The 19,093-nt window shown below is 49.0% G+C and overlaps 1 long non-coding RNA gene across 1 annotated transcript; it reads right to left on the bottom strand.

Moving 5' to 3' along the window:
* Positions 1 to 8,775: 8,775 nt before the first annotated feature.
* On the bottom strand, positions 8,776 to 19,006 carry LOC116581401. The gene is made up of 3 exons (XR_004282052.1): positions 18,726 to 19,006; positions 13,905 to 14,046; positions 8,776 to 9,135 (listed from the first exon to the last, which is right to left on the bottom strand). It is a non-coding gene; the product is annotated as an uncharacterized LOC116581401 (long non-coding RNA).
* Positions 19,007 to 19,093: the final 87 nt, after the last annotated feature.

Raw genomic sequence — 19,093 nt, 5'->3', positions numbered from 1 at the left:
CTCTATGGCCCGTGGACTCCGCCCCTTCCAGCGCCTGGGCCCGCTCCACCCATCTCCGAGTGAAGACCCCCTTGGCCGGCTGGACATCTGATTCCCCGAGCCCACTCACCACAGGGAAGGGTAGGGGTCCGGGGCGGCCAGGAGAAGAGTCCAGAGGGGCGAGTCCCCTGGCCGTCTCCTGATTGTCACCGCTCCGGGGCAAAGGGGTCGGAGGCTCCGCGTTCCGAGCGACCCGGGATCCCAATCAGGGCGGCGACCCGGGTCGTGGAAGCGCAGACTCCTGCAGAAAAAAGCAGCACGTGCTTTTTCTCAGCCTTGCCTGCTCACGCTCAGCTGATGTTCATTCCCTCGGTTTTCTTCTTGATAAATTGAATTAGGTAATTTCTAGGAGTTGTAGCCGCTGATAACAAATAATTCCCCGCTTGGGGACAAAACTCTAAATACTGAGCACCTACTACGTGACAAGCACTGTCCCTCCGTCGTTCGTCGGTTTTGCTAATCGTCACAAAAACCCGGGAGGTACTTTTGAGCCCTAGTTCGCAGCCGGGGACCGAGGCTCAAACAAGGGGAGTGGCCTAAACTTGACGCAAAGACCAACCACTAGGTTGGGTTCCCTCACTGTAGCAGTCTCATCCCCGCCGCTAATGCTTGGTGGGTTTGTAGTAACACTTGGAAAAGAAGGATCTGCAAGCTTAACGCCCCTTACATTCGTAGCTCCTCTAGGTCTTTCCAGGGCCTTCTGTAGCCTTTGGTGTTTCCCATCTCCTTTCATGGGACCTGCAGCGTGATCCAGCAAGAGGACAAAGGACAGCTCAGACCCCACCGTATTTTTAACATTTCCTCAGACCGTCTTATCCCTGGGTCACAAAGTTTAGCTCTTCAAAGCCCACCTCCCGTACCAGTCGTCATCATCATCTCGGCATCCTGTGGGGGAGAAATGAGGGGCGGGCCTGACTAGCATTAGGGGAGAGCCAGGTCAAGAATGGAGACGGGACAAGAGTGGCCCAAGACTTTGTGGCCAGCAGGGGTGCTGGCCTCGGAGAGAGATGGCCCCACGGTGTGAGAGCCCCACCAAGGAAGAATAGGGGTGCATCCCCAACCTCACCAACCAGTTAAAAGTGGGCTTGGGTCAAGCCTGCTAACATCTGGGCAACTGTGGACACCCATAGGGGCCCCTATCATTCCCGGCCTTGCAACTGCTCATGAGGTAGTTCAGTGAGGTCCTTTCCATTCGGACTAAAGTTGGCTGATGTCCTTTCAATTTCTTGATTAATTTCCCCTTCATGATATGCCTTTGTTTACTAACTCAAACTCCACAGAATCCTTGGCCTCTCGCTCCCTTCTCCTCCAATGATTGGTTCCCACCCCCCACCCCGCACCCTGCACCCCAGCAGCACCCCCTACCTTGGAAATCCATATTCATGAATGAGACGGTGTGAGCTTGGGATTTCCCAGCATCACTTTGTGGGGACATTGCTCACAGACACAAAATAGGTCCTGCTGCTTCATTCAGGAGCAAGTTGAGTGTGGCCTGTTATCCTGGGTTCTGTCTTGAAAGGCTTGGGGGGGTAGGGGACACACAAAAGAAGCCCTCTGGTAGGGAGTAAGTAAGCTCACAATGGCAGCGCAGCAAGGCTTGTGCAGTGAGGAGGTTAGAGGTACCCGTGAACCCTGGGTACCCTAAGAGGACCAGGGCAGAAGTCCCGTTTAGAATACCAGTGGTGGGGTGCCTGGTGGCTCAGTGGGTTAATCCTCTGCTTTTAGCTCAGGTCATGAGCTCAGGGTCCTGGGATCGAGCTGCGCATCCAGCTCTCTGCTCAGCCGGGAGCCTGCTTCCCCTGACTTCTCTCTGCCTGCCTCTCTGCCCACTTGTGATGTCTGTCAAATGAACAAATATTTTTTTTAAAAGTATTTATGGAGCACATACTCTGCAACAAAACTGGCAACACCCACCCTCATGGAGCTACACTTTAATGGGGTGGAGGTGGTCATGGAAAGTGGGGAGTGCTACAGGGTGGAAATGAGCAGGGTCAAGGGCATGGGGGTGAGGTGGCCAAGGTGGTGCACGGGTGTGTGATCTCGCATCGGTGTTTGGAGTGGGTGCCTTGAGAAGGTGAGCAGAGCCTGGAGGGAGGTCGGAGTTAGCCGTGAGACCAGAAGGACCGGCTTCTGACTGTGCTCTGAGGGGAACTATTACATGGGAAGAGGGAGGATGTGGGAGAAAGAGGGGAGAAGGGGCCGTGCTGGGATCCCAGGGTCACCCACAGAAACGGGAGAAGGTGCAGCACGTGGGTGCCCATGCAGCTGGATGGATGTGGGGCAGGGGGTTTGGTCTTGGGACTGCTTCTGTTTTCTGTATGACACGGGAAGCAAGGTCAGCAGTGAGGCCGAGGCTAGGGGAGCGGTGCTGGGGTTCCAGGAAAGAGGAGGAAGTAGGGGAGTCACCGAAGAGAATGGGCACTTGGCTAGGCGAGAGAGCCAGGCTCTGACCACAGGGCAGTGTAAGAGCGGACCGAGGGCAGTGATGCTACGTCAGAGCGGGACCGGGAATCATCTCACCCGTGTTACCAAAAAGAGACAAAGCAAACCAAGACTTAATACCCTGCCCCACTGCAGTTTCAGCCCTTCCCAGGAGTGCAGTTTTAAGCCAGTCCATCTGGAATCTCCTGGCCAGCAGCGGTGAGGTGATCCACGGGACAGAACCCTGCTATCCCCCTAAGAGGAGGCTCTCTCCTTGCCCTGTCCCCTTCTGCCTACGAAAGGCTCCCATTTTGTGCAGCTCTCCGGAGCGCCTTTTCTATCTGCAGGATGGGATGCTGCCCCTTCACAAGTCACCGACTAAAGTCAATTTGATCTTTAAACCTACTCAGTCGAGGTTATAAACACCTCAGTTCATCCCCGGGGCCATCCCATGAAGTAGAGTTGCCCGCCCCTCCACTGCTTGACTCAGAGAGGTCCAGTCATTTTTCTAAAGTCTCTCAGCCACGAAAGGTGGATCTTCCAATCCCACATCGGCACTCCTGCCAATCCTTATACACTGCTTCCACGCAAAGTGCACCAAAAAAGCCAGCCACTGCTGATTTTTACCAGAAATGCACTCTGATTGTAGAAGACTTGGAACATATCTTCCTCTGAGCACATTTTTCAGATAGCTAAAATTCTACACGCTTATCTCATGTGTACATCGATTTTTTTTTTTTTTAGTATTGCTTCATCCATATAAGTGAGTAAATACGATTTTTAACTGTTATGTGTACAGGTCTTAGGAGCACTCTGCAAGGGATCTGGTCAGGCAGTGCACGTGCTGGCCCCTGCCTGGGAGGTGCCACTATCCTCCAGACCTTGGCAGTCACCAAGGACTCTCCTCAGATGTAGCCAGAGGAAACCAAAACAAGAATCATCCTCTTTTTGCAGAATGCTGATTACCCATCACGTGAGTGTCTTGCACATTCAGGAAACTAGCATCTCACATGGTTGGGATTGTGGTTTAAAAAAAAAAAAAAGTTGAGAGAGAAAGAAAGAAAAAGTAGCAGCAGCAGATATTTCAAAATCCAAGGCGGTAACCAATTACAAGCGCCTGGCTCAGAGAACGCACTCACCAAATACTTGCTAAATGTTTATCTTAGATAAACACTAAGTTTTAAGTTTTATGGGAAGTCTCCTAATTCTACTAGGCAAATATTTCTAGGTATTTCATAAATTAAGTACATACGTTCTATGCAACACAGGTGACAATTTCGTTCTGGGTCACATGGTAACTCTCATCATAATATATATTACTAAATAATATATATTACCATATTTAAATCCAAACAACAGCCTTCATTCTCTAAGAAGTGGTCCTCCCTCCGTCGGTCTACCTGGTAGAACGCACTCATACAAACACAGAAAATGTCTCTGTAAGTCAGCATTTTCCAGCAATTCTCACAAGAACAGAGAGTAAATTCTGGATAGCAAGTTTCTAGCTAAGTAAGTCTCCAAGCAGCTGTAATCAAACCCCCTGAAAAGCAGCTCCGTATTAATGGATGTAACCGGTGTATCTGTACTATTAGGCAAAAACAGGGAAGTCAAACACATTTGCGGCAACCATGTGCAAAATTAATCTAATGCCTTTTATAGTTAACAGAACATGGTGCTTTTCCAAGACTTCTTGATTGGGGGCACGGGGGGGGGTGGAAGAGTCCAAAAAAACTACACCAAATTTGGATGTTGAGGGCGGCACACAGAGGAAGTGGGCTGAGGTTTGGACAATAGCTGGTTGCTGTCCAGATTTCCACAAACAGAACAGCTCTCAGCTGAGCTCATCACTTAACCTTTGTAAGCCAGGCTTCCTTAATATTAAGACTTCAAGCATCCTCTCAAAACTCTTAACAACGTCTCTTCTGTGGGGGCATTTCTACCTTCTCACCTTCCACAATGACGGTATCCCCATTTCTGAGTGGAACTTACCGGGAGAAACCCAACCTTTGTCATGCTGTTATGTGTCGGGCACTATGTGGGGATTCAGATCAGGGCCAGGATAGTCAGATTTTATGACCCCCAATTTACATATACAGAAAGTACCTATCTCTCCACTAAGTGAGGCCCATTGTGGTTTGGGATAGTGTGTTCTTCCTGTTTCCCCAGTTCCTGGAATTGCAGGTGCTCAGGAACCACTAACCTTGCCCGAGATCATGCAGCTGGTAAGGATTTAAACCTAGATCCTTCCACCTCCAGAACTGAGCTCTGGCCCACAGGACCACGAAGTGCATCCCTCTTCAGGCTAGAAGTAGGTCTGGATCATTCTAGACAGCCATTCCTGGTTTTAAAAAGCGAAGAGTGCCCAGAGTGTAGGGAAGATGAACATGACTGACTCCCTTCGAGACCTTACTCCGCGGTTTTCGTGGTTACTGAGTATCATCAGCAGGGGGGAAACTTTTCCAAAACTTTTCTACCCTCTTCCAGAGGTCAGTGGAAGTTACTCAGATGTGCATAGGTATTTCCCTTTGAACTCTGTCACCATTGTTTATGAGAGTAAAGAGAAACCAAGTGCTTGTTACCATTTAGCAGAGCACCGAATTCAGTGGCAACTGGGCCTCTTCTTTGGTTGGGGGAAAGCACATGACCACTCCCAAGCTGAGATGAGAGGTCACCTCCTTAAGGCCATGAGGGACCTCTGCGAGCTGCCCCAGCTGGTGATTTTTACAGCGCCTTGCAGGGCCTCCAAGGGTTCTGACCTTCCTTCTCTCAGCCTTTATTCTGTTTAACCAGTGACACCCAGAACTTGGTTCTTCTGCAAGCCACAGAGTGAAACAGAAGAGGCTGAGGCTTTGACATGGTTTCGCAGTTTCATGAAGGAGCTCTGTGAAACCAGCCGGCTTGGAGGGCTGAGGGGACTGAGGTCCCCTAGAAGAGAGGCCACCTCTGCTGCAAGGGCCCTCCCCATCCTCAGTCCCTCTCTCCTGGCCAGCCCACCCCGCCCTGTCCAGTGGCCCAGTGGCCCCTACCTGCCGCTTGCACTGTTGTCATGGCTAGCTTCAGGGGGCTGCCCCTGGGCACAGGGAGGGAGCCTGAGGACGGGGCTGGGAACAGCCCCCTGATGCTCCAGCAGAAGACAGGCAGTGGCTGACATGAAGGAGTGATGGAGGAGAAGGCCCCGGGGGAGGAGCCATCGCGGGGCAGGGAGGCCCAGGAGGAACCAGGCAGAAGACAGAACACAGCCTCACAATACCTCCCTGTTCCGAGATTCTCAGGTTCCAAGCATGGAGTCCCACCATTAGGTCCCACCCACGGGACTTTGCCTCTGGCAGTTAAGACAAGCCCACTTAAGATCATTGCCAAGGGCATTCTTGATTAAATCCATGACTTAGGAGAAGTAGGAACTGGAGAGCTATCCAGGTAACCGGCACCAAAGACCAAGGCCCAGAGTCCCATTTTGTCCTGTGTCCCGCCAGTAGGGACAGGTGCAGCAGGGGACTGTAGCCTGCACCATGAGGTAAGAAGAGCCCCCTGAATTCCAGGAACCAAGCACCCTTCGAAACCATCATTCATTCATTTCTGTGGGTCGTTTCCCTGACCTTCCTCAGTCGAGTTCCTTCTGGGGTTCCAAGGTGGACCTAAAAAAAAGGAAAACTATTCTACGCCTCCACCAGGAGAAAGCAGGTACCCAGGAGCTGTGCGTAAAGCTGGTGTCAGGATCCAGAAAAGCAAGGGCTGCTGGGAAAGGCCCCACAGGGCCCACTCTGTCCATGGTGGGTCCTGGGTTCACTGGTCACCAGCACTTCAGCCTGAGTACTGCGGGCCAAAGGCTGAAATGGTGTGAAATGTGGACCGGCTCTGCACTGCACACCACACACCATGCTGCCTGTGAGTCTGTTTTCAAACCTGAGCTCTTATCTGAGGATCACATCATTACAGTGAACAAAACCAAGTAGTGGAGAACAATCTGTGGTTGGTGGTGCTATCCGTAACACAACCCTGAGCCCTCTTTAGCTTCAGAGAAGCCCCCGACAGTGAAAACACATCCTCTAACCACATGCTTACACACTGGAACCAAGACCTGTACAGTCTGTCCTTTTTAAGAAACCCCCTAAATAGCCTGAGATGTAACTGTCAGGTCTTTCTTTTAGAGGTGACAGAGCCTTCTTGCCCATCTCATGGCTACTGCTCCTGGCTTTCGTCACCTCCAGGCCTCCTGAGGGGGGTCCCAGCCTCTAGTCCCTCGGGGCACCCCTCCCACCAAGCCTGGGAAGAATCACCCTTCAGAGCCACGCACTCAACCACGCCAAACAGCTCTCCTTGCTTAAACCCAGCCACGGTTCCCCAGTGCCTGCAGCACAAAACCCCAGCACTACGGTATATCGTCCCAGAGTTATGGCGCCGTAAGCAGCACGTTCTACATGGCTTAGTCCTTCCCTCCTCCTCGGGGCTTCCCACATCACTCACTTGGCACGTTTTCCTGGGACCTGAGCTGATTGGTCCTGCTCCCCACGCAGAGAGTCCAAGAGGTAGGGTGAGCTGCCCTGCGGTTTTCTGATTAAGCACACGGGCTCCAGATCAAGCTGTCCAGATTCCAGGCCTCCATTGCCTTGACCTACAGACTTGGAGCCCACCTAGGGTTCAGTTTCCTTACCTGTCAAATGGGGTAATAAGAATTGTAGCAACCTCATCGGATTTTTGTGAGGGGGAATGCGTTTGTGTAGGGGGTGGGGGGCACTGAGTATCAGGCAGTGGTGCATGGTCTCTGTCTCCGCGCACTGGGTGCTGCCCGGAATCTTGTACAGGAATCTGCACGTCAAAACACCGACATCAGGCAAAGAAGGACAGTCCATCTGCACCCACACGTATCACAGTAAAGTTCGGGGCAGATCTCTTTATCCTTTCCCGGGGGTTCCATGCGTATGTGATTTCCCAGAGCTGACTTCTCCCCCTGTGGACAGTCTACGTTTTGTTGTACAATTTGCTTTTTCTTCTCACTTGAAGATCTTTGCACCTCCATGGAGATGCCCAGGCCCTTTGTCTTCTTACTACAATAGAAGAGATGTCCCTGTTTGTTGGAAGGTCAGGCCCCACACTGAGATTCCGGAACCCAGATTCTTCCCGAGCTGACTAGGTTCCTAACTGTCCCAGAGCATCAGGCACGAAGAGGACACCCACATTCCCTGTACTTTTTTAATGCTCAGTGTAAGCTCTTATGAACCAAATTGTACAAATCTTTCTTTTTACATCTAAAACCCAACTAAAGTAACGGTCTCCACCAACTTAACCTGTAGCTATAAATATGGCATGGTTAACTATTGCAGACACCACAGACAGCACAGAAGACATAGACTAATTTCCTAGGCTAAATATCAACATCATCGTCAAAATTTATTTTACTTTTTAAAAAACCTATCATTCTAGGATTATAGCTATATTTATTTTTATATTTTTCCAGGGCTCAAGGCCCCAAACAAAAAGAATACCATCTCTAAGCAGCTGAATTAAGGCATTTTGGTTACAGATGGATTCTTGGCGAGGGCTGATCTAGGCCATCGGACTAAAGTTGCTTTTTACAAATGTCATTTCCTGCATTGGTCAGATCTAGAAAACCCACACCTTTCACACAGGTTTTAGTTATTTGCAACCTTATGCCTCCCCTAAAATTATGTTGTTTTTTTTTAAGATTTTAAATAATCTCTATACCCAATGTGGGGCTCAAACTTACAACCCTGAGATCGAGAGTCACATGCTAGGGGCAACTCGGTGGCACCATCTGTTAAACATCTGACTCCCGATTTCAGCTCAGGTTATGATCTCTGGGTTATGGGACTGGACCTGAGCTCAGTGGGGAGTCTTCTTGGGATTCTCTCCCTCTCCCTCTGCTGCTTTTGACCTAGCTCCCTACTCCCCTTACCCCCCAAGTCACCTCCCACCCCGCAAGCACAGGCACTTTCTCTCTAAAACAGTCGCGTGCTTTACTGACTGAGCCAGCCAGGCACCCCTAAAATGATACATTTTTAAAGTCTTGCTGGGTGGTATTCCAAAACCCACCTCTGGGTTTTTATGATTGATTAACCTAGTCCTGTCATTATAAAACAGTGACTTCATCTGCCAGCATTACTAAACATTTATGTTTGCCTTATTAGCATTGTTTAAAGTGTTTTTTTAAAAGATTTTATTTATTCAAAAGAGTGAATGAGAGCAAGAGAGCATAAGCAGGGGGAGGGGCAAAGGGAGAGGAGAAGCAGGCTCCCCGCTGAGCAGGGAACGCTCCCCGCTGAGCAGGGAACGCTCCCCGCTGAGCAGGGAACCCAAGGCTTGGTCCTGGGATCATGACCTGAACTGAAGGCAGACACTTCACCAGCGAAGCCACTCACACGCCGTGCCTTATTAGCATTGCACAAAAATTAAAAAGGCCTCTAGAAATTTTATCATCCAGAAATGAAGGATTGACTCTTCATGGCGCTGTCTTCCTTTGACACTTGGGTGACTGACATTATTACCTACCTGGGAACACGCTGTGAAGCCCGTTCATTACCTGGCTTTTGTGTCTGAGCACCGGGGCAGGCACCTGTCCGTTCTCATGAATAATCACCAGCACTGACTCTTCCTGCTTTTTCTGGGGGCCACTGGCTCTGTTCCTTGGTCCCTTGCATTTAGCTGTTTCTACTGACACTGACAAAAAAAAGTACAAAGCACTGCTTTATCATTGGGGGAAATCAACACACATATATTTCTTTTTTTTTTTCCACATATAGATTTCTAAGCATGTATACCTATGTTAGAATTCTCTTACTATATTCATTTTCTAAGCTACACAACAAAGTATCCCATATTTAGCAACTTAAAACAATGTCCATTTCTCATCTCACAGTGTCTGTTGGTCAGGAGTCTGGGCTCAGCCTTGCTAGGTCTTCTGCTCAGGGTCTCTCAAGCCTGCAACCAACATGTCGTCAGGGTATGTCTCCACTTGGAAGTGTGAGTGGGGAAGAATTCACTGCCAGGCTCATTTGACTGTTGGCTGGATTCATTTCCTTGCAGTTGACTCCTGAGGGCCCCGGCTTCTTACCGGCTGTTGGTCGCCCTCAGATTCTAAAGGCTGCCTGAGTTCCCCTGCCACGTGGCCCTCCCCAGAGGCCGCTTACAACATGGCTGTTTGTTTCTGCAAGGCCAGCAGGAGACAGTGTCTAGCCTCAGGAAAGCCCAAGTCCCTCTTAAAAGGGCCTTTATCTAATTAAGCCAAGCTTACCCAGGATCATCTCCCTTCTAATTAACTCAAAATCTACCGATTTGGGACCTTAATTACATCTGCCAAATCCCTGCATCTCTGCAGGATTCTACTAGCTAGAGGAAAGCCACAGGCCAGCCGGCATCAAAGGAAGGACGACAGAGGGGGCAGAGATCATGGGGCCTCTCTGGGGTCTGTGTCCACACCTACTTAGTGAAAGCAGTGACATTAAACAATCTCTTACAGCTACGCTTGTGCCCACCTGGGAACGTGTCCCTTGGGCTTCGTTACGAACGCACGGCTCTGCCCTAACCCCAGCCGCCCTCTCCCTCCAGGCTCTCTGAGCTCACTGTTTCTCAGTCTCATGTCTCCGCAGCTCCAGCCACCCTGCCTGCCTGCTGGTCCCGGGTTGTTGCACTTGACATTCCCACTATGCACTGCACTCATGTCCTCACTCCTTTATTCAGGCCCCTGCTAAGATGTAGGTCCATCAGAGAAATCCCAAAACTGTGCAGGGGCAGATTAGTGACGAAGAAGACATGCTCTGAGGCCACACGCCTGAAGGTTGAATCCCGGCTGCCTCTGGGCAGGGTGACCTCCCCATGCCCCAGAGTCATTCTTGGTCAAGTAAGGACAACAGTCTGGGCCCTTAGAATGGCCTGGCTCATACACCTAATCGTCCACCTCCCTCCTTTCCACCTGGGCTGAGAGTGGACTCCTGTGTGGTTCTAGGGCCAGCCTGCCTGCCTTCCTGGCTGTCCAGACACCCTGGTCAGGGATCCCACCATGCTCCCGTCCCTGGTCCTTTTTGGTTTCTGGAGAAATTTCCTTTATAAACTTCTTTCAATTTCATTTCTTTTGGAGCAGGAGACTATTGGCTGCCTATGGAGGCCTCTCCATTATCTAAATCAAATTCATTCTTGCTTCTATTTCTCCAAATCACTTCCACTACCTGTCCCAGGTCCAACCACTCTCCAATATTTACTAAGTACTTACAATGCCTAAAGAACTATACCAGGTAATGAAGTAGCTTGTCAAACAACCCCGAAGTTCATGTTCCTAAAGCTTCCTTTGATGATCTTCATCATTTAGGGATATAGTGACAATAACTGCAAAATACAAATTGGGAAAAGATCATAGAGCAGCACTTCACCCTTAAAACACACACTTGGGGGTGCCTGGGTGGCTCAGTGGGTTAAGCCACTGCCTTCAGCTCAGGTCATGATCTCAGGGTCCTGGGATCGAGTCCCGCATCGGGTTCTCTGCTCAGCAGGGAGCCTGCTTCCTCCTCTCTCTCTCTCTGCCTGCCTCTCTGCCTACTTGTGATCTCTCTCTGTCAAATAAATAAATAAAATCTTTAAAAAAAAAAAAAACCACACACTTGGAAATACAATGGGGGACCAGAAAGAGGAATTCAGGAATTCTATAAGACCTTATGTTAAGGGCAGCAGTAACATACACCTGACTTTTTCTTTCTTTCTTTCTTTTTTTTTACATTAATGGATTGATTTTAGAGATAGCATGAGCAGGGGAAGAAACAGAGGGAGAGGTCCAAGAAGACTCCATGCTTAGTGCAGAGCCCAACACAGGGCTTGATCCCACGAACTTGAGATCATAACCTGAGCAGAAACCAAGAGTCAGATGCTCAACCAGCTGAGTCAAGCAGGTGCCCCCAGCTGATGTTTTAAGAGATTAGACTCCAGGCTCTTTCGAGCAGGAGCCTGGAGTATTTAATTTTGTACCTGCAGCCTCACTGTCCTTGGCCTGCTATCAACTGGCTTGAAAGTAACTCAAGAGCCGCTGTTGGGACTGATTCTTGTGTGAGTGACCTCAGCAGGTTCCCGCCTGCAGCTCTAGCGACTGCACATCTGACACCAGCAACTGCTCGAGTTGGGGAGGACACCACCACTGGCGACTGGGGTTTGCTACCCATCTCACCCCCAGGTCCAAAGCAACTCAGAAGGAAGAGTGGAAATTGGTGTTGTCCGGGGCACTGGTCCCAGCCCTGCCACTGCCTGGCTCTACAGGGAAAATGGATATGACCATTTCTAACCATTCAGTGTGTGAACTACCTTCTGTTGCCTACAAGATCTGGGAATCTTGGTAGGGCCCCTAAAAGGTGAGATCCTTGCTCCCTCAAACCCCAAGTCCCTCAGACATAGGCAAAGGAGTTGATGTTGGCCAACTGGATACTTGAGCCTGGGACTTTGGGTCTGTGGTGAGGGGCAGAGAGAATGGACAGATTGGAACACGTGCCACTGATGGCGGGCCCAGAGCGAAGTGGGGGCCATGGCGCTGGGGCAACACCCAACAGCATCAATGCCTGCCCCCTGGTGAGGCTGGTGCTGTGGCAAGAAGGGCACGCCGATGGTGGCTCTCGGGGCCCTCATTCCTGCTGGTTTGCTGAATCTGGTTTTCCAGCCCGCTGTCGATGCTGTGAGTTACACGATTCCCCCTGCCATGGATACCCTTCCACCTTTCAGTCTGCAACCCCCAAAATTTGAAAATTAGCGATGTGAACACTAGCAAATTACTTTTCCCTTGTGCTGTCAGATGGGGCTGGTGACAGCTACTGGGACTGTCCCAATACAGACAGCACTCTTCTTTCCCCTTCTTTTCTGGGAAGCTCCCAGAAAAGATGTGGCTGAGGTGGGCTCAACTTTTTAAGAATAAAAATGAAATGGATGTCAATTTGTAGCATTTATTAACTTGGTTTTATGTATACATTTCAAATCAGAGATACACATAGAAAATGTTTAGAAAATGTTTTTCACTCTTACTTTTCTGGAAATGCTTCAAACATCTCTTCATGTCACCATGGTGTCACTACCATGCCAGCATTCTTTCTGTGCCCTCAGATTTCTATCATTTTATCTTTTTTCTGGGTTGAGTTACAAAATTCTTGAAAATCCTGTTCAAAACTTGATGCTGTCACTGGCAAGTTAATCTCATTCATGTAAAACTAGGACTGTTGCTTTTACCATGTGTCCTTTGGGGGAAAAAAAAAACCTTTTAATTTAATTATTTTAAATACTTAGGGTTTTCTAGATTTTTTTCTTGAGAGAGAGAGAGAGACAGAGAACACGAGAGGGTCAGAGGAGCAAAGGGAGAGGGAGAAGCAAACTCCCCACTGAGCAGGGAGGCGGATGTGGGGCTCAATCCCAGGACCCTGGGGCCACAACCCAAGCTGAAGGCAGACACTTAAGTGACTGAGCCAACCCGGTACCCCAAAACTAAACCTTTTTAAATTATAAAATATACTAGAGAAGACTGAGACATAAATATTGTGAATTATCATGAAGCAAAACTTACATAATAACTGCCCAGGTGAAGAACTAAAACACTGGCAGCAATCCCAAAACCTCACTATGTCCCTTTGGTCCTCCAAAGGCATCACATCCTAGTTTTTATGGTAATGTTATGATAACCATTTACTTATCTTTATATTTTTACCATAAACATATGTCGGCAAACGTAATTAAATTCTTGCCTATTTTTGAACTTTGCATATAAAAGGGGTCATATGTACTCCTTTAGGATAGCTTTTTTTTTACTCACCATATGTTCTAGATTCATCCATGTTATTGCATCTAGTTGTACTTCATTTTTGTTTACCAATAATATTTGCTGTATTACTATATCACATTTAGTCATACATTCCACTACCAATGGACACTTGGAGCTATTAGAAACCGCTGCTAAGAATGTTCTCACATGTGCTCCTAGTGTTTGTATTAGCAAAGGCACTGCTGGCCACGGGGAAGGCCTATCTTCAGCTTCACTAGGTATCAGACTGACTTCCCCAGTGAGAGCACCCATTTCTACTTTTACTTGGCCTATGCGGTAGGCAACTCCTTGTGGCTTTAACTTGTATTCTCCTGCTTACTGGTGAGGTTGAGCACTTTTTCCTGTTTATTAGCCACTTGTATTTCCTCTTTCCTCTTATGTGCTATTCAGGTCATTCACCTTTTTCACAATTAAAATGTTTGTCTTTTTCTTACTGATTGGCAGGAGTTCTTTCTATGTTCTGGATCCTAGCCCTTTGTTGGTTATGAGTGTTGCAAATATCTTCCGCTCTGTGGCTTGTCTTTTTACCCTTTTAATGGTGTCTTGATAAAGAGAAGTTTTTGATTTTAGAGTAGTTGAATGTATTCATCTCTTTTGTTATAGTTGGTGCTTTCTACATTTTTTTTTTTTGGTAGAAATCCTTCCTTACCTCAAGATCTGTGAGATATTTTTATTAGGGGGCACTGGGTGGCTCAGTTGGTTAAGTTCTGACTCTTGATCTTGGGCCAGGTCTTCATCTCATTATTTGAGTTCGAGAACTGTTTTGGCTCCATGCCAGCTGCGGAGCCTACCTTAAAAGAAAAAATTTAAAAAAATAAATTTTTTCTTGTATTATCTTCAAGAAGTTTTGTTCTTTACATTAAATCTATAATCAGAGTAGCCATATATCTAGCTTTGTAACTCCTGTCCTGGCATCCCCTCTAGTTGGCATCTCCTTTCACTCTCTGAAGTGTCTAAAAATTTCCTTAAGCGTTTCTTCTTGGAACACGTTAGCAGCAGTGAATTCTAATTCTAGCGACAAGAGATTACTGGTTCTTGGACAGGTATGGAGAAGCGTATCAGAATGCCTCAAAAGAGCCAGCTTGGGTCTGGCTTTCATCCCTAGTGGCTGGGTGGCACCTATCCTTGATGCACTGCCTGCCTGGGAGAGATGTGGTAAGTCCAGCAGAGCTGAGACCAGCAACTTCTTTATCAGCCACCACCCAGGGCCAATCCTACCTGTGTGGCAACCAACAGTGGAGCTCCATTTCTGTGCTGGAAAGAGAGCTGATGGGGTTTGAGATAGGAAACCTCACTCCAGAGCAGGTTAATAATAAACTTCCCTTGTGTCAATGATTATAAAATGCAATGAAAGACATTTTAAGTACAAGTGGCTTGAAAAGTATATTTCTGGAATCAAATATACAGTATGTTTCTTTTACATACAACATAGACTACGGTTTGGCTTTGCACATTCTGGGTGAGTCTGCTGCCATTAGAAGTTCCTGGGGTGTTTGGCTGACTCAGTCGGTACAGAGGGTAGATCTTGATCTCCAGGTTGTAAATTCAAGCCCCACACTGAATGTAGTTATTAAAAAATAAAAAATTAAAAAAAAAAAAGAAAGAAAATAGTTGTTCCAACTACTGTCAGCCAGTAGTTGTCATGGAGTCTGGTGCAGAGTGATACAGGAAGTGTAAAGGAAGTATTGTATGAGAAGCTTCTGGCCCAAGAGATAAACACATCTGTACACTTGCTGGTACATAAATATTAAGGACTTAAAGGTATGAGTGCCAGCTTTACATTGCTTCCTGGAGTAGAGTTCACGTGAAGCAAATTAACCTGAGTTTTCTTTGTCTACTCCTGACCCATGTACTTTACCACTGACCTTATCAGTTTATCCTCCTTAACCTCAAATTAACCACCTTTATACACACAATTCAAATACATCCCTACAGGTTATAGTCTTTCCTGGCTTCTAATGTAGTTCTCTACCCACCATTGGACCTTTTTAGCTCCAGTGGAAAAGGTCTCTTGGCTGATTTGAATCCCCAGCAGCACTAGGACTAACCTAATGTAAGCTCTCCAAAGATGGCTGTTGAACAAACGCTTGACTTGGCCATGTCTGTGTGAATTTGTATAACCAGGCGGAGATGAGACAACTGGGATGGTGACTAACCCCTGGCTTCCAGGTTTAGCTCATTGTTTGAGTTTTAGATTTTAGGTATTGTAGGTTTCCTCTTAGAAATGAAAACATCACTTCTTCACTTTAAGGCCCTGTTGCCTATATGAATCAGGACATACATATACGTGAACTTTCAGTTGTCCTTTTCAACAGTTGGTTTCTTCTGCCAGAGATGGTGGACATATCACATTTTTAACTGCTTCATCTAGCATCTAAGTAACTGTACAGTGTGGATTATCAGGAGTGGGACACCACTGACTGAACAGTGAGAAGGGGTAGCTGAAGTCCAGGAGCAAGGCTGTTCCGGTCCCGCCTTACCAGGTTCTCAGCCAGACATTTGACTCATCAGCTTTACATAAGGGTGGAATAACTGTAAATAGAATTAAAGTGAAAGTATCACAAACCACTTGTGATAAAGAGCTTACTCCTAGCAAATGAGTTTCCATAAAGAAAGGAAAAATCCAACAGTAGTCAGCAAAAAGAAATCCCATCAGAAAGACCTTAGAACAACCTCACCACATCCTTTTAACACACGTGGAGCCTACTGGAAGCCATGTTAAGAAAGGGCCAAGGCAGCCATGCTTCTTGTTGGTGGAAGTGGGAGATGAAATGGACAGAGAGCGATGTGTGTGGGTCAGTTCTGCTAATCTCTGCTGTATTTTGCTCAGGCTTTTCCAACATTTTTCAGTGCATGGCTTATCCAGTATCTGGGGGCCTGCAGGAGGGATATTCATTCCTTTAATAAAAATCGAATACCTATTATGTGTTAGGTAATCACTAAGCCTTGGAAATTCAATAGGAGTAAGAAAGTCACTCCCTGGGGCATCTGGGTGGCTCAGCTGGTTAAGCGTCTGCCTCTGGCTCAGGTCATGATCCTGGGGTCCTGGGACTGAGCCCCATATCGGGCTCCCTGCTCTGCTTCTCCCTCTGCCTCTCTCCTTGGCTTGTAATCTCTCATTCTCTTTCTTTCAAATAAATAAATAAATAAATAAATAAATAAAATCTTTTAAAAAATCATTAAGTCACTCCCTCAAATATACTGCAGTGTGGTCAGGGATACAGATAGAAAAACAACTCTAAGTATGTGGGGGGCTAGTATCAAGAACATCTAAAACACGAGGACAAAATAACCCACATCTGCTTTCCTTTGGGTTTAGTAAGAGCTGACCTTTGATCTGAGACTTAAGGCTAAAGGAGAACAGACAGTGGGAGGAGGATGGTAGGGCATGTGGGACAGGAGGGGCTGTGTAGAAGAAGTTTAGAGGTCTGATGGGGCCTGGAGCACAGCAGCAAGTTCTGCCAAGGTTGGAGCTTAAAGGTTCACAGAAGCTGCCACAGAATTGAGACTAACGTGGAAGGCAGACATGGTGAGGAAGAGCCAGCCAGTTGGAAAACCTGAGCGCTCTCCTGTAGCGGACAGTGTTGGGGAAATCCAGACCGCCCAGCCTGTCATCTACCCAACTATCCCTCCCTGACCCAAGTATGAGAGATGGATACAGTAATGTCCATCATCCTGAAAGCAGACCTCTGTCAACCACCAGGAATGCTGCTGAACCCACTACTGCTTCTAAAACTCCTAAGACTTGATGCAAATGGCCAAGTGCCTTATATCCAAACATGCAGAGACTATAGTAATATATAGTAACAATTTCTCACTTTGTCCTCCCTCTAACCCAAAGACAAAGGTGGTGTTGTTCCCATTTTACTGATGAGGACACAGGCTCGGAGGTGAGTGACTTGTATAGTAAGTGATGGAGTGGGGATGTGAACCTACTGTGTCTGGCCCAGAAGAGAAGTGGCAAGGAGGATAGACGAGAAACAAAAAATGAAGTTTAAAACAAAAGTGCAGAAATGGGAACAAGCTATGGTGAGGGCAGAAAAATGCAGGCCTCCTGACAACTGAAGAGGGTCATCAGCTCTGCAAAGACTGAAAGGACTGGGGTTGGGGGTGGTGGCAGGGGCAGGACTGTGGGTCCCCAAAAGTTCCACTGCATCAGACTCTGAGTCTGACAGAGAAACTGGTATTAAATTCCATCACAGCACAGGAGCTCTGCAAGGACCACAGAGCACTCCTAACTCAACGCTTCTTTTAACGTGGACACTGAGGCCAGATAGGAGAAATGGCTACAAACTGTCACCGACCGAACAGTGTACAGGTCCCTCTACCTCCAGACTAATGCTTCTGCTGTCTGGCAGCCACTTGTCCTCCTGCTAATAAATATACCCTAATTTTCCTCTGGGGAACCAGCCCCCTTGTCTCACTGAACCCTCCTGCCGTGGGTCTTAGTCAACTGGGGCTGCTGTAACAAAAACCTCACAGACTGGGGGGCTGAGACCACAAACACGGACCCCTCGAAGTTCTGGAAGCTGGAAGCCCAAGACCCAGGCGCCAGCAGGTCTGGCATCTGGTGACAGCCTGCTCCTGGCTGGTGGACAGCCACCCTCTCACTGTATCCTCACAAGGGGAGGGGCCGTGCGCCTTTCTGTTGTCTCTTCTCATAAGGGTGCTACCTTCTTAGGAGGGACCCCCCCCATGACCCAATGACCACCCCCCTCCCAAGGCCTCTTCACCAAACAGCATCCCACTGAGGATGAAGGTTTCCATGCATGAGTTTCAGGGGGACACACACAGCGCATTGACAACCCACAACACCAGACTAAGCCAGTCCACAAAAGCTACACTGAAGGCTACACACAAGACCACAAAACCATCCCGGATGACTCAGAGGCTTTTCGGCCTCCCACCCCGGGGAGCTGGCCCACGGGGGGCTTCTGCCGCTGGTCTGCATCCTCAGAAAGGAGCAAGAGCGAGAACCAGAGCGGGAGGAAGGGGAACTAGGTCCAAGCCACACTGTTTCGGCCTCTAAGACCGGCTGCACCTGGCCTGCCATCAGCCTCGTGTCCTGTTTGGTTTTTCTTCTCCTTCCTAACTGCGGGGGGGCGTGGGGGGTGGCCCCCCGGGATGCCGGGCCTGAGGGACGGAATGAGCGCCGGCAGGCGGCAGAGCACTCACATCTGGGCTCGCACTGGGTCCGAGGCCGGCCACCTCCCGTCAGGGGTCCTGTCACTGGTACCAGCGGCGTCTGTTGCCGCCACACCATGCCGCCCTCGCAGAAGCACGAGTCCGGAGGAATTCTCCCAAGATTAAAGCTTTCGGCCTGTGCGCTCGAGGGCGACACGTCAGTCAGAAGGGGAAGCACCTAGACACCTGTCCACCTGCGCCCGCAGGCTCGCCTCCTCCAGCCTCCGGTTGCCACAGTGCCGCCCCCCCCCCCGGGCCCCTCACGGCCGCCCTCTCCTCGCCTTACGTCCTAAGAACCCAAGGCTGGCGGGCGGGTCCTGAAGGGCCGACAGGCCGGGTTCTGAGGTACAACCGCCCGGTCCTGAAGGGACGACAGGCCGGGTTCTGAGGTACGACGGCCCGTCCTGAAGGGACGACGGGTCGGGTTCTGGGGGGCGACAGGGGGTCTCTGGGAGGTCCTGGAGGCGTCGGTGGTCTGCGAGCCCGCTTGGCTCCCCACAGCATGCACAAACCACACCGCACCAGCTGGCCGCTGCGCCTACTCCACGGCGTCCCCGGAAGTGGGTGGGCGCGCGACCCCCGGGCGGGCCCGTGATGCGGGGCGCCTCAGCCAATCGCGTGCGCCCGGCCTTGCGTCACGGCGAGGCCGGCCAA

Source organism: Mustela erminea, chromosome 20 (genome assembly GCF_009829155.1).
Source record: "Mustela erminea isolate mMusErm1 chromosome 20, mMusErm1.Pri, whole genome shotgun sequence".
NCBI classification, from domain to species: domain Eukaryota; kingdom Metazoa; phylum Chordata; class Mammalia; order Carnivora; family Mustelidae; genus Mustela; species Mustela erminea.
The sequence above is the reverse complement of the archived record's forward strand: the minus strand, read 5'-3'. Positions and strand labels throughout refer to the sequence as shown.